At 50.0% G+C, this 12614-nt stretch overlaps 1 protein-coding gene across 5 annotated transcripts in view; it reads right to left on the reverse strand.

Moving 5' to 3' along the window:
* Positions 1-12614, reverse strand: part of sycp1 (synaptonemal complex protein 1) — a 741816-nt gene that overhangs the window by 462283 nt on the left and 266919 nt on the right. The window lies entirely within an intron of this gene.

Genomic DNA, 12614 nt, shown 5'->3' on the forward strand with positions numbered 1-12614 from the left:
ATTCCTCTGGAAGGTAATTCAACAATTGACCCCAATTTTTAAGAACATCCTCATTTTCCAATTTAATTTGAGGTCTGTAAAATTCAGTCATCTGGATTTGGTTCATCATTTGAGTTAGAATCATTAAAACCTCCTTTTTCTCTCCTTCCCTTTCAAAGTACCTTTTAAGCATATTCACACGACACACGTTCTCTCCTGCGTTTTCGTTCTATCCTGCGTTTTTACCACATAATTCACCTCACTGAATTTCCTTTCAATCTGATAAGGTCTACAAAACCTTGCTTTTAAAAGTTCACCTACCACTGGTAACAATACTAAAACTTTATTTCCACTGGCAAAACTACGAACTTTGGATTTCTTGTCCGCTACCCATTTCATCACATTTTGTGCAACTTTTAAATGTTGTCCAGCCAACTCACCTGCTCTATTTAATTGTTCCCGAAAATTTGGCACGTAATCCAATAATGTAATTTCCAATTTCTCACTCACGAATTTTTCCTGAATCAATTTAAGTGGTCCTCTTACCTCATGACCAAAAAATAGTTCAAAAGGACTGAATTTGGTTGACTCATTAGGTGCATCCCTAATTGCAAACAGTACGAATGGAATTCCTTTATCACAATCCTCTGGATAATCGTAAAAATAAGACCTCAACATTGTCTTTAATGTCTGATGTCACCTTTCTAACGCTACCTGCAATTCTGGATAGTACGCAGTTGATTTTTAAAAATGTTTTCCTCAGCTATCTATAACTGCTTTGAGTAACCTTGAGGTAAAATTTGATCCTTGATCAAGTGTATTTCTGTGGGACGTCCATATCTCGTAAAGAATTTAAGTAACTCCTCCACAAACTTTTTAGCTGTAATATTACGGACTGATATGGCCTCTGGACACCTCGCAAACACATCCATTACAGTCAAAAGATACTGATTCGTACTTTTCGCTTTAGGAAGCGGTCCCACGCAATCAATTGGGACACTTGTGAAAGTCTCCTCAAATGCTGGAATAGGTATTAGGGGCACTGGTTTTGTCACTGCTTGAGGTTTCCCTATCACTTGACATGTGTGACATGATTGACAAAATCTAACTACATCTTTATGTCGTCCAGGCCGATAAAAATGTGTTTTGTATTTTAGCTTAAGTTCTCCATCTTCCCAAATGACCTCCCACTGGTACCTCATGTGCAACTCGCAATACCTCCTTTCTATACCAGACCGGCAACACTACTTGAGGAATTTCTGCCCACTTTTCATCCACCTGCATATGTAAAGGTTATCATTTTCTCATCAAGACATCACTTTTACAGTAATAACATTCTAATACACACTCAGATTCCTCTTCCATATATGCTTTCTGATACATCCGTTTTATTTCTATATCTTTCTGTTGTAACTCCGCCAGTTTTCTTGAACTAAAAATATCCGCCTCATCCTCCACCTGTTCTTGTTCTTTTTCAACCATCTGATCAAGAATCGTTTCTGATAATTGCACTTCAACTTCATCTTCACTCTTTGATTTCTCCTTGTGTCTTAACCTGTGACTTTGCGACCTTGTTACTACACAATCCAGAAGAATCCCAGGATATTCGTCCTTCAACACTTCAGTTGTCTGATTTTCCACTGGTTTATCAATCACAGGAGGCATCACTCCCACCTGTGATCCAGCTACATCATTATCCAAGATAAACTGTATTCCTAAACAAGATAATTTCTCTATTACCCCGACTACCATTTCACCACTCTTCACTGGACTTTCCAATCTTACCTTATATAATTGAACACTACTCCTCTCACCCTGAATTCCACATATTACCACCTTTTCTGGCAACATTCTTCCCAGACTACATAACTCCTCATCTCTTACCATTAAAGATTGACTAGCTCCCATATCTCTTAAAATTGTGATGTGGAGATGCCGGCGTTGGACTGGGGTGAGCACAGTAAGAAGTCTTACAACACCAGGTTAAAGTCCAACAGGTTTGTTTCAAACACGAGCTTTCGGAGCACGGCTCCTTCTTCAGGTGAATGGAAAGGCTTGTTCCAGAAATGTTTATATAGTGACTTCTTTGTGACTTCTTTACCTGCTCCTCCTGATACACATGAGTAAACTTTACCCACACAAGTAAATTCTTGAAAGAGATCTGGCACCTTCTGATCAATCACCTCTTGATCAGGCTGTACAATCTTTTACATCTCCATCGCTTCACTTGGGCTTTCCTTCACCACTTTCACAAACCACACTGTCTTATCCTATTTTACCACATCAGCCTTCCCAGTGTTTTTCTTCAACCACCAATACTGTGACTTTCCATGGCCCAGTTTATGACAGTGAAAACATTTGAATCTTTTCATGTCTCTTCCACCCTCCTGGATTTCTTTTTTAGTCTGAGGTACACTCTCCTTATTATCTCCCATCAGATCACCTTTACCTTTACCACTTGAGTATTCTCATGTCCCCAGTTTCTATCCCTCACAGGCTGAAACTGATGTCGGAAACCAAGCTTTGATTTATTTATTTTTATAAATGTTTTTTATTGAGTTTTCATATTTTATATATGACAAATTACAAATTATTAGAGAGGAAAAAAAAAAGAAAACACAAAAATTTAACATGAATATTTACAGGTAAGCATCTTCATAACATCAATTGTGGCCGCCCCCTTTAGCCAGCATACATATTTTACATTCCCCAGTATGGCCGAGGCACATGTTTATAGGCATTCATTTATAGTTTGGTTTTGGGCCTTGGCTTGCCATCAAACCCCCATAACGAGCCCGTAACCCCCCCCCCCCCCCCCCCCCACCTTCCCCCGATTCCCGTCCATTTTCCCGATTCTTGGCCACCCGACTATTCTTCCTCTTGTACGTTGGCCACAAACAGGTCCCGGAACAGTTGCATGAATGGCTCCCACGTTCTGTGGAAGCCGTCGTCCGACCCTCGGATTATGAATTTGATTTTCTCCATTTGGAGAGATTCCGAGAGGTCGGACAGCCAGTCTGCAGCTCTGGGCGGTGCTGCTGACCGCCAGCCAAACAGGATTCTACGGCGGGCGATCAGGGAGGCAAAGGCAAGGGCGTCCGCCCTCCTCCCCAGGAATAGATCTGGCTGGTCTGAAACCCCGAAGACCGCCACTATCGGGCATGGCTCCACCCTCACCCCCACCACTTTGGACATAGCCTCGAAGAAGGCTGTCCAGTACTCCACAAGTCTGGGGCAAGACCAGAACATGTGGGCGTGGTTGGCCGGGCCTCTTTGGCACCGCTCACATCTGTCCTCCACCTCCGGGAAGAACCTACTCATACGGTTTCTCGTTAAGTGGGCTCTATGTACCACTTTTAGTTGCGTCAGGCTGAGCCTTGCGCACGTGGAGGTGGAGTTGACCCTATGCAGTGCTTCGCTCCAGAGTCCCCACCCGATCTCTATCCCCAGGTCGTCCTCCCATTTCCTTCTTGTTGCGTCCAGTACGGTGTCGTCCCTATCTACCAGTCGGTCATACATGTCACTACAGTTCCCTTTCTCTAGGATACTTGCGTCCAGTAGGTCCTCCAGTAGCGTCTGTCGTGGCGGTTGTGGGTACGTCCTTGTCTCCTTTCGTAGGAAGTTTTTGAGGTGCAGGTACCGTAGCTCGTTCCCCCCAGCTAGCTGAAATTTCTCTGTCAGTTCGTCCAGTGTTGCGATCCTGTCATCCGTGTATAGGTCCCTGACTGTCAGTGTCCCCCTGTCCTGCCTCCACCTTTTGAAGGTGGCGTCAGTCAGTGCTGGTTTGAACCTATGGTTGTTGCAGATGGGAGCCTTGTCCGACATTTTGTACAGGCCAAATTGCTGCTGCAGTTGGTTCCAGGATTGGAGGGTGGCTGTCACCACTGGGCTGCTGGAGTGTTTTTTGGGTGGGGATGGGAGTTCTGCCGTGGCGAGGGCCCGGAGGGAGGTTCCCATGCAGGAGGCCTCCTCCGCACGTACCCACTCGGCTTCTGGCTCCTGGATCCATCCCCTTACTCGCTCGGCTGTTGCCCAGTGGTAGAATTGTAGATTCGGGAGGGCTAGGTTTTTGTTTTTTGTAGGACCTTCTTTGGGATCCTAGCATTTTTACACCCCCCCCCCATACGAACGCCATGATAAGCTTGTCCAGCGCTTTGAAAAAGGCCTTGGGGATGTAGATCGGAATGGATCTAAACAGGAAAAGGAACCTGGGCAGTACGTTCATTTTGATCGTCTGGACTCTCCCCGCGAGGGAGAGCGGGAGTGTGTTCCATCTTTGCAGGTCCTTTTTAACTTCCTCCGTCAGGCTGGTGAGGTTCCATTTGTGGATCCCTTTCCAGTCATGGGCTATTTGGATCCCCAGGTAGCGGAATTTATGTCGGGCTTGTTTGAACGGCAGCCCCTTTAGTGCTGCCCCCCCCCCCCCCCCCCCCCTTACGGGTGTACTGGGAAGATCTCACTTTTGCTCATGTTGAGTTTGTAGCCCGAGAAGGCTCCAAACTCTTTCAGGAGCGCGATGATTCCGTCCATGCTGCTTGTGGGTCCGAGATATAGAGGAGCAGATCATCCGCATAGAGTGAGACTCTGTGCTCTCTACCTCCCCTTCGGATCCCCCTCCAATTTTTTGCTGCCCTGAGCGCGATTGCTAGCGGTTCGATTGCTAGTGCGAACAGCAGCGGGGACAGTGGGCATCCTTGTCTGGTGCCCCTGTGCAGCTGGAAGTATTGGGAGTTGGTATTGTTGGTCCGTACACTCGCCATGGGAGCGTTGTATAGGAGCTTTACCCAAGCGGTGAACCCTGTTCCAAGCCCGAACCGCTCCAGTACCTCTATGAGGTATTTCCTTTCGACTCTGTCGAAGGCCTTTTCTGCGTCCAGGGAGACGATCACCTCTTGTGTTCTCTCCCCGGAGGGGGTCATTATCACGTTCAGCGGGCGCCTGATGTTCGCGGTAAGCTGTCTACCTTTGACGAAGCCCGTCTGGTCCTCTGTGACCACCTCAGGTACACAGTCTTCTAGCCTTTTGGCTAGGATTTTGGCCAGTATTTTGGCGTCTGCGTTCAGCAGAGATATGGGTCTGTATGACCCACATTCCGTTAGGTCTTTGTCTTTCTTAGGTATCAGCGAGATTGAGGCCTGTGCTAACGTGGGTGGCAGTGTGCCCCTAGCTAGCGAGTCTGTGAACATCTCCCGCAGGTGCGGGGCCAGCGCTGTCGCGAATTTTTTGTAGAAGTCCGCCGGGAATCCATCCGGTCCCGGCGCCTTCCCCGTCTGCATGGAGCTAATGCTCTCCATGATCTCTCCCAGTGCTAGTGGTGCTTCCAGATCCCGTTTTCTGCCCTCTCCCACGACTGGTATGTCCAGTCCATCAAGAAACCGGTTCATCCCAGCCTTCCCCGTTGGGGGCGCTGAGGTGTACAGCTCTTGGTAGAAGGCCTTGAAGGTTTCGTTGATCCTCTCTGGTTCTGTTTCCCACGTGCCTCTGGTACCTCTGATTTGCGCAATTTCTCTGCTGGCTGCCTGCTTTCTCAGCTGGTGTGCCAACAGGCGGCTGGCTTTGTCTCCGTGTTCATACAGGGCCCCGCGTGCCTGGCGGAGTTGGTGTACTGCTTTCCTGGTGGAGAGCAGGTCAAAGTTCCTTTGTAATTCTTTTCTCTCCGCCAGGAGCTCTACGGTCGGGGCCTCGGAGTATTTACGGTCTACCTCCTGCATGGAGTCGACCAGCTTCTGCCTAGCCACCCTTTCCTCCCTATCTCTTTGCGCTTTGTAGGCAATGATTTCCCCTCTTAGTACGGCCTTAAGTGCTTCCAAGAACGTGGAGGGTGAGACCTCCCCGTTTTGGTTGTTCTCCGTGTACTCCGCTATCGCTATCCTTTCGCTGAAGGCCTTGTCAGCTAGTAAGGCACCGTCCAACCTCCATGTGGGGCGCTGGGCCCTTCCCGTCTCTAGCCGCACGTCCATGTAGTGTGGAGCGTGGTCTGATATCACAATTGCGGAGTATTCCACCTTGTCTATCCCTGGAAGCACCGTTTTCCCCACCACAAAGAAGTCAATTCTGGTGTACACGTTGTGTACTGGGGAGAAGAAAGAGAATTCTTTCTCCCCCGGGTGGGCGAATCTCCAGGGGTCTACTGCTCCCATCTGCTCCATATAGTGACTGAGTTCCCTTGCCATGTTTGAGGTTTTCCCCGTTCTGGGGTTTGATCTGTCCGTCTTTGGGTCCTGTACACAGTTGAAGTCCCCCCCCCCCCCATGATTAGTCGGTGCGTCGCTATGTCCGGGATTTCTGCCATGGTCTTTTGGATGAAGCTCGTGTCGTCCCAGTTGGGCGCGTACACGTTGACTAGAACTACCGGCGCCCCATCCAGGGCCCCGCTGACCATGACATACCGCCCCCCTGGGTCTGTAACCGTCTTTGTCGCCCTAAACATTGTCCTCTTGCCAATCAGGATCGCCACCCCCCTGGCCCTTGTCCCATAACAGGAATGATAGGTTTGTCCCACCCAGCCCTTTCTTACCCGCAGTTGGTCGTGCTCCCTCAGGTGTGTCTCTTGGAGGAAGACTATGTCGGCCCTCATGTTTCTGAGTTGGGTGAGGGCTCTAGATCTCTTCACTGGGCGGTTAAGTCCCCTTACGTTCCAGGTGACTATCCTGGTGGGGGGCTTCTGCCCCCTCGCTCCTGTGGGATTAACCATATTTGTCCGGTGGACGCGCCCCTGCCCTCTGGGGTTTCCCTTTGTTAGGGGGCCGTCCAGGATGGCCACTATCACTGCTCTCCCCATGCGGTCGGGTCTCTGCGCTCCGGGGTTTCCCCTTGTCCCGGGGGCACCCGCCATGGCCGTCCACTGTGTGTCCGCCACACGGGTAGTCCCCTGCACTCCGGGGGGTCCCTTCGCCCACAGACCGTACTGGGTGGGTGCTTGCAGCGGTTCCCTGTTTCAAGCCCTTGTTTGTGGCACTTTGTGGCCCTGTTCCTTTTCTGGCCACTTTTGTCCCTTTGTCCCTGCATTTCCCCTCCCTGGTCTCTCGCACCCCGGGTGTGCCCCCCCCCCCGCTCTCTCCCTTTTCCCCCCTCCCCTGTGTACCCCTCCTTTGCTCCTCTATCCCCTATTCCTGTCCCCATTTGCTCTCCCGACTTTGATGGGTGATCCTCCCCATCCCCTGCCTGGCACCTTCCCCCCTGTTGGGGGTGCGCTGCGGCCCTGCTTTGTTGCGTGCCCCCGTCGCTAGCTTTCCTGCTAGCACAGTGGCTCCCCTCTCGGAGGTTGCTGTCCCGCTTCTCCTCTCCCTTCTCCAATACTCCCGTTCCCTCGTGCTGGGGCCTGGCCTCCCACCTGGAGCGGTCCCTTGGGCAGTGGGTTGTTTTTTGTTCTGGGTGTTCCTGCCGGGGGGGAGGGGGCTGGCTTTGCCTCGCCCCTCCCCACCCCCCCGTCGGCATGTAGTTTCTCCTTGCCATGGGCCCCTCGTCCCTACCTCCCATGGCGTTTTTCCAGCCCGTGCTCCTCGACGAACCTATTCGCCTCAGCAGGGGCTGTAAAGAAATATTCCTTGTTTTGGTATGTGACCCAGAGTTTTGCTGGGTACAGCATACCAAAACGCACTTTGTTCTTGTAGAGAGCTGCTTTCGCTCTGTTGAACTCAGCCCGTCTCTTAGCTATGTCCGCTCCAAGATCCTCGTAGACTCGGATGGCGTGCCCGTTCTAATAGCAGGCTCTATTTTCCTTGGCCCAGCGCAGGATTGTCTCCCTATCTCGGTACCGGTGCAGTTTGGCTATGACTGCTCTCGGTTGTTCCCCTGTCTTGGGCTTCGGGCGCAGTGACCGATGAGCTCTGTCCATTTCCGGTGGGGTGGGAAAAGTGTCCCCCCCCCACTAAGGAGCCCAGCATCGCAGCCACGAATGTTGTGGGATTTCTGCCCTTGATCCCCTCTGGCAGGCCCACTATCCTAACATTTTGTCTTCTCGAGCTGTTCTCCTGGTCGTCTACCCTGCCCTTCAGGCTCCCCTGTGTTGCACCCAGTCTCGCCACTTCCCTCTCCAGGGCCGTGACCCGGTCGCTCATGTCGGTCGCTGCTTTCTCCAGCTCTTTAATGGTTGCCTCATGGGCTTCCAGTTTCTCCCCTTGGGCATCCACTTTCTCCTCCAATCTGGTCAGAGCCTGCTGCACCCCTGACATGGCCCTGGTCACTGCTGCCTGTACTGCGGCCTCTGCGTCTGCTTTCAACTCTGCCTTGATTGCCTGCAGCTGCTCCCTCACCACCTCGGCAAAGGCTGCCTTCCAATTCACGCCCCCCTCTAACCCCAGGGGAGAGGGTACCTGTCTGTCCAGCTCTTTTTGATGCGGCGATACATCCTTCCCGCCGCTTCGTGTGCTGATTCGTTCGCCCGAGCTGGCTTGCCCTTTGCCCCGTCTACTTCCGGTGCCCCCTTTCTCTTGGCTCCCTTCTGGCATTTTTTTCTCCCCCTTCCCTTTCATCTTTTCTTCTCCCCTTGTTTTTCTTTTCCCCCCTTTTCCGCACCCTATTTTTATTTTATTTTTTTTTTTTTTTTTTTTATTTTTTTTTTCTCCCCCCTTCTTTCCTTTACCCCTTTATTTTATTTATTTATTTCTTAATTATTTTCTCTCCTCCTCCCCGCTTTTATGCAACTCCTCTCCGATGGGCTTACTTTTGCTGGGAGCGAGTGTAAAAAGAGAGAAAATAGTATAAACTCCCCCCTTTCTCTTTACCAGTTTTCTTTTGGGGTTTTTTTTAAAAACAGAAATATGTCTTTTTTTTTGGTTTTCTCTCCCCCTTCCTTTCTCCTCACTCACCCAGGAGAGAGAGAGAGAGAGAGAGAGGCTTTTGCCCAGTCCCTTTGTTCTTGCCACGTGGTGGTCGCTGCCGGTTGGGGGGGGTCCCCGCTGCTGGTTGGGGGGTCCCCGCTGCCGGTCGGGGGGTGGGGGGGGGTCCCCGCTGCCGGTTGGGGGGGGGGGGGTCCCCGCTGCCGGTTTGGGGGGGGGGTCCCCGCTGCCACACTTCGCGACCTCCTGGTCGCTGCCTCCGGCCTGGCCCCCCCTTCGGTCCCACACCGCTCCTGGCCTGCGTTTGGGGGGGGGGGAGGGGAGGGCCTGCCGCTGCCGCACCGCTCCTGGCCTGCGTTGGGGGGGGGGGGGGGGGGGGGAGGGCCTGCCGCTGCCGCACCGCTCCTGGCCTGCGTTGGGGGGGGGGGGGGGAGGGCCTGCCGCTGCCGCACCGCTCCTGGCCTGCGTTGGGGGGGGGTTGGACCTGCCGCTGCCGAGCCCCTCTGCTGCCGTCAAGCCCTGCCGCTAAGCCCCGCTGCCGCCGCCGCCGAGCCCCTCTGCCGCCGCCGCCGAGTCCCTCTGTCGCCGCCGCCGAGCCCCTCTGTCGCCGCCGCCGCCGCCACCGAGCCCCGTCGCCGCCGCCACCGATGCTCCTCCGCCGACCGGCCTGCCCGGGGGGTCCCTTCCCTGCTTTCTCCCAAGCTTTGATTTATGAACTAATTCATAATCATCTGTCATTTATGCTGCTAATCTCGCGGTTTTAACCCTCTGCTCTTCCACATGGGTTCTCACTACATCTGGAGTTGAATTTTTAAACCCCTCCAAAAGTATAATTTCTCTGATAGCTTCATACGTTTGGTCTATTTTCAAAGCCGTGATCCACCTGTCAAAATTACTCTGTTTCATCCCTTCAAACTCCATGTATGTTTGACCAGATTCTTTCCTTAAATTTCTGAACCTTTTTCTGTTCATATGCATCTAAAATGGATTTTTTTCATCTGCTCATACGTCCTAGATACCTCCTCCGGTAGGGATGCAAACACTTCACTAGCCCTACCTATCAGCTTTGTTTGAATCAGTAATACCCACAAGTCCTTTGGCCATTTCATTTGTTTAGCTATCTTCTCAAATTAAATCAAAAAGGCTTCTAACCCCTTCTCATCAAACCTTGGCAATGCTTGGAAATATTTAAATAGATTCCCACCAAGCCTTCGACTATGACGCTCTTTCTCATTATCCTCATCACTATCATCAAACAGTATGTTTCCCTTTACGTCTGCCAATTTTAAATGACTGTCATGTTTCATGGCCATTTTCTGAAATTGAAACTCACTCTTTTTATCTTTTTGCCTGATCTGCATCTCCCTTTCTCTTTGTTCTGCTAGGGCTATTATTTAGTTTCTTCTTTCTTCTCTCTCTCTTTCTTTTTCCTCTCTATCTCTTTCGTATTCAAGCTGCTTAAATGCTTTCTCATGTTCCATTTGTTTAAGTTGTGACTGAATTTTTGCCATTTCCAATTAATCAAACTGTATCTCAGGCAACTTTAAATGCTTAGCCACCGCCATAATTACCTCATCTTTTCGCATTTTGTCAGGTAATGTTAACTCCAATGTTTTTGTCAAATCTAACAGTCTGCTTTTAGTCTCTGTCCGTAAAGTACTGCATGTGACCGTCTCTACCCCCAAAATCTTCAGAGCCTCTGAAAGAGCCATTGTTCACAACACACATCCCACGTGGTACTTTCACATGACACATTTCTGAGGAAATAAGGAAGGTATTAGCCCATTGGACTGAAACGAGATAGGCTGAAATGAAAAGAATGTATGGGTTATTCATCCCTCGTGAGAACTTCAGTGATGCACCAATCACTGAGCGACTGCAATGCAACTGATACCAATGACACAGACCATTGACTCTGTGATTTGACAAATATTTCTTCCCGATAGGTTGCATCCCTCAGGTGAGCCTTCCGACAGAGCTTGCCAGGAGACCTACAGCCCTCCATTGACACTGGAACAGGCGCTGAAGGAAGATGTAACCGCGGCAAACCCTCTCAGCACCCATCACCAACACAGAGGTAGTGAGCAATAATGTGTCAGCTCAGTTGGTGGTGCATAGTGGTGAGGGCACATTACACTCGCTTGAGAAGACGGAAGAAGCAGGATGTGCAGTCAGAGAAATGCGGGAGACCAGGACCATGCTGATTCTGAGGTAGATGATGAGCCTCTGGAGTCATCATTTAGGCATCTAATTCTGGACATATATCGTGTTGCACAGGGAGATCCCTGAGGGTCTGCATGCCATGGTCTCTGTCTTGGAGGGGCCCTTGCAGATTGAAAGCTGCAGTGATCCTAAGCTCCAAGCACAGCCTCATCCATTGAAAGCGTGATGACTCTCATGGAGAGGCAGCTCCAAGGATGGAATGAAGAGATTACCCATTTGACTGCATGGTGCCACAATGAGAGGTTTACATTGGAGGGAATTTAACGGTGACCTACACTCACGGAGAGGATGAGATCATTCATTCGTTTGCTGCACTGGATAGCGTTTTAGGCACAGTTGCCCACTGCACTGACTTAGTGTACGAGTGTCATAGGCTGGAGAGGTGAGGCTTGTTTGCTGCCAGGAGCCATCCCTGGGCTACAGGACAGCCATGTGCATCAGCAGTCTTCTAATCTGTGCAAAGGTACAGAATTAAGGGAACACTGACATGAGCACCCTTCTCTGTGTGCTTCACTCCAACAGCAGGTAAGGAAGTACAGCACATTCCAATCAGAGAGCGGTTATCCGCTGTAGCACCGTCCATAGTGGAATTATAGATCCAAAGCTCATGTCCCATGTCCTATGCCAATCATACCTCACATTCGACTGATCTTGCATTCCAGACACTCTGGGCTGGATTTTCCACGCAACCCGCTGCAAAGGCGGCCAGCCATTGGCCGGCAGTGGAATCTTCTGGTACCACTGTTGTCAGCAAGATTTGCCATTGAATGCAACCCTTGCCACAATGAAACCCGCGTTGGTGGTACGCCATCGCTGGGACCGGATCCCACCGGCGGGAATGGCTGGAAAGTTCTGACCTGAGGTTGTGTTCCCAGTAGCTGAGCTGGACTGCTACTGTCAAAAGGCCATTTATCAGCCAGTAGTTGATTTATAGATAAATATATAGGTTTCCCTGCTCCAGTAATACTTGTATTGTGGACTCTGGGGATTGAGATCATGTTGAACATCAGTATTTTGTACTTAATAAATGAAACCACTGTTAAATGTAAGAGACAGGAAATGCTGTAAAGTCTCCAGAGGGGGCAGAAAAAGTAGAACTTCAGCCCTGAATTGTTTATTGCTCAGTCTCCAATCACAATAAAATGTTACAGAGAGGGGTATGCACAGATTAAGATGTACAAAGCAAATTCAACGGGCACCCTAATTTATAACTTCCTATGCCTGTAATTCCACCTGTAATACTTATGACAATATTTTCAGTGGATTCATTGATTTTGCATTGAAGGACACATTCTTCAGGTCAACTAATTGTTCTTTCATCTGTACAACTGATAGTTGGAGATTACCTTGTAATTTTTCCTTTATAATGAACATGTTGAAAGTTCTACAGTTCAGGGTATGTTTCAATGTTCTTGCATTTTTGCTGAAAGTACAATTTATTCCTCACATTTTGTTGACTGAACTAAATTTAGAGTACCCAATTCTGTTTTTTCCAATGAAGAGGCAATTTAGCGTGGCCAATCCACCTATCCTACACATCTTTTTGGGTTGTGGGGGTATGACCCACGCAGACACGGAGAATGTGCAAACTCCACAAGGATAATGATCAGGGGCCGGAATCGAACCTGGGTC

Source organism: Scyliorhinus canicula, chromosome 15, assembly GCF_902713615.1.
Source record: "Scyliorhinus canicula chromosome 15, sScyCan1.1, whole genome shotgun sequence".
In the NCBI taxonomy this organism is placed as follows: Eukaryota; Metazoa; Chordata; class Chondrichthyes; order Carcharhiniformes; family Scyliorhinidae; genus Scyliorhinus; species Scyliorhinus canicula.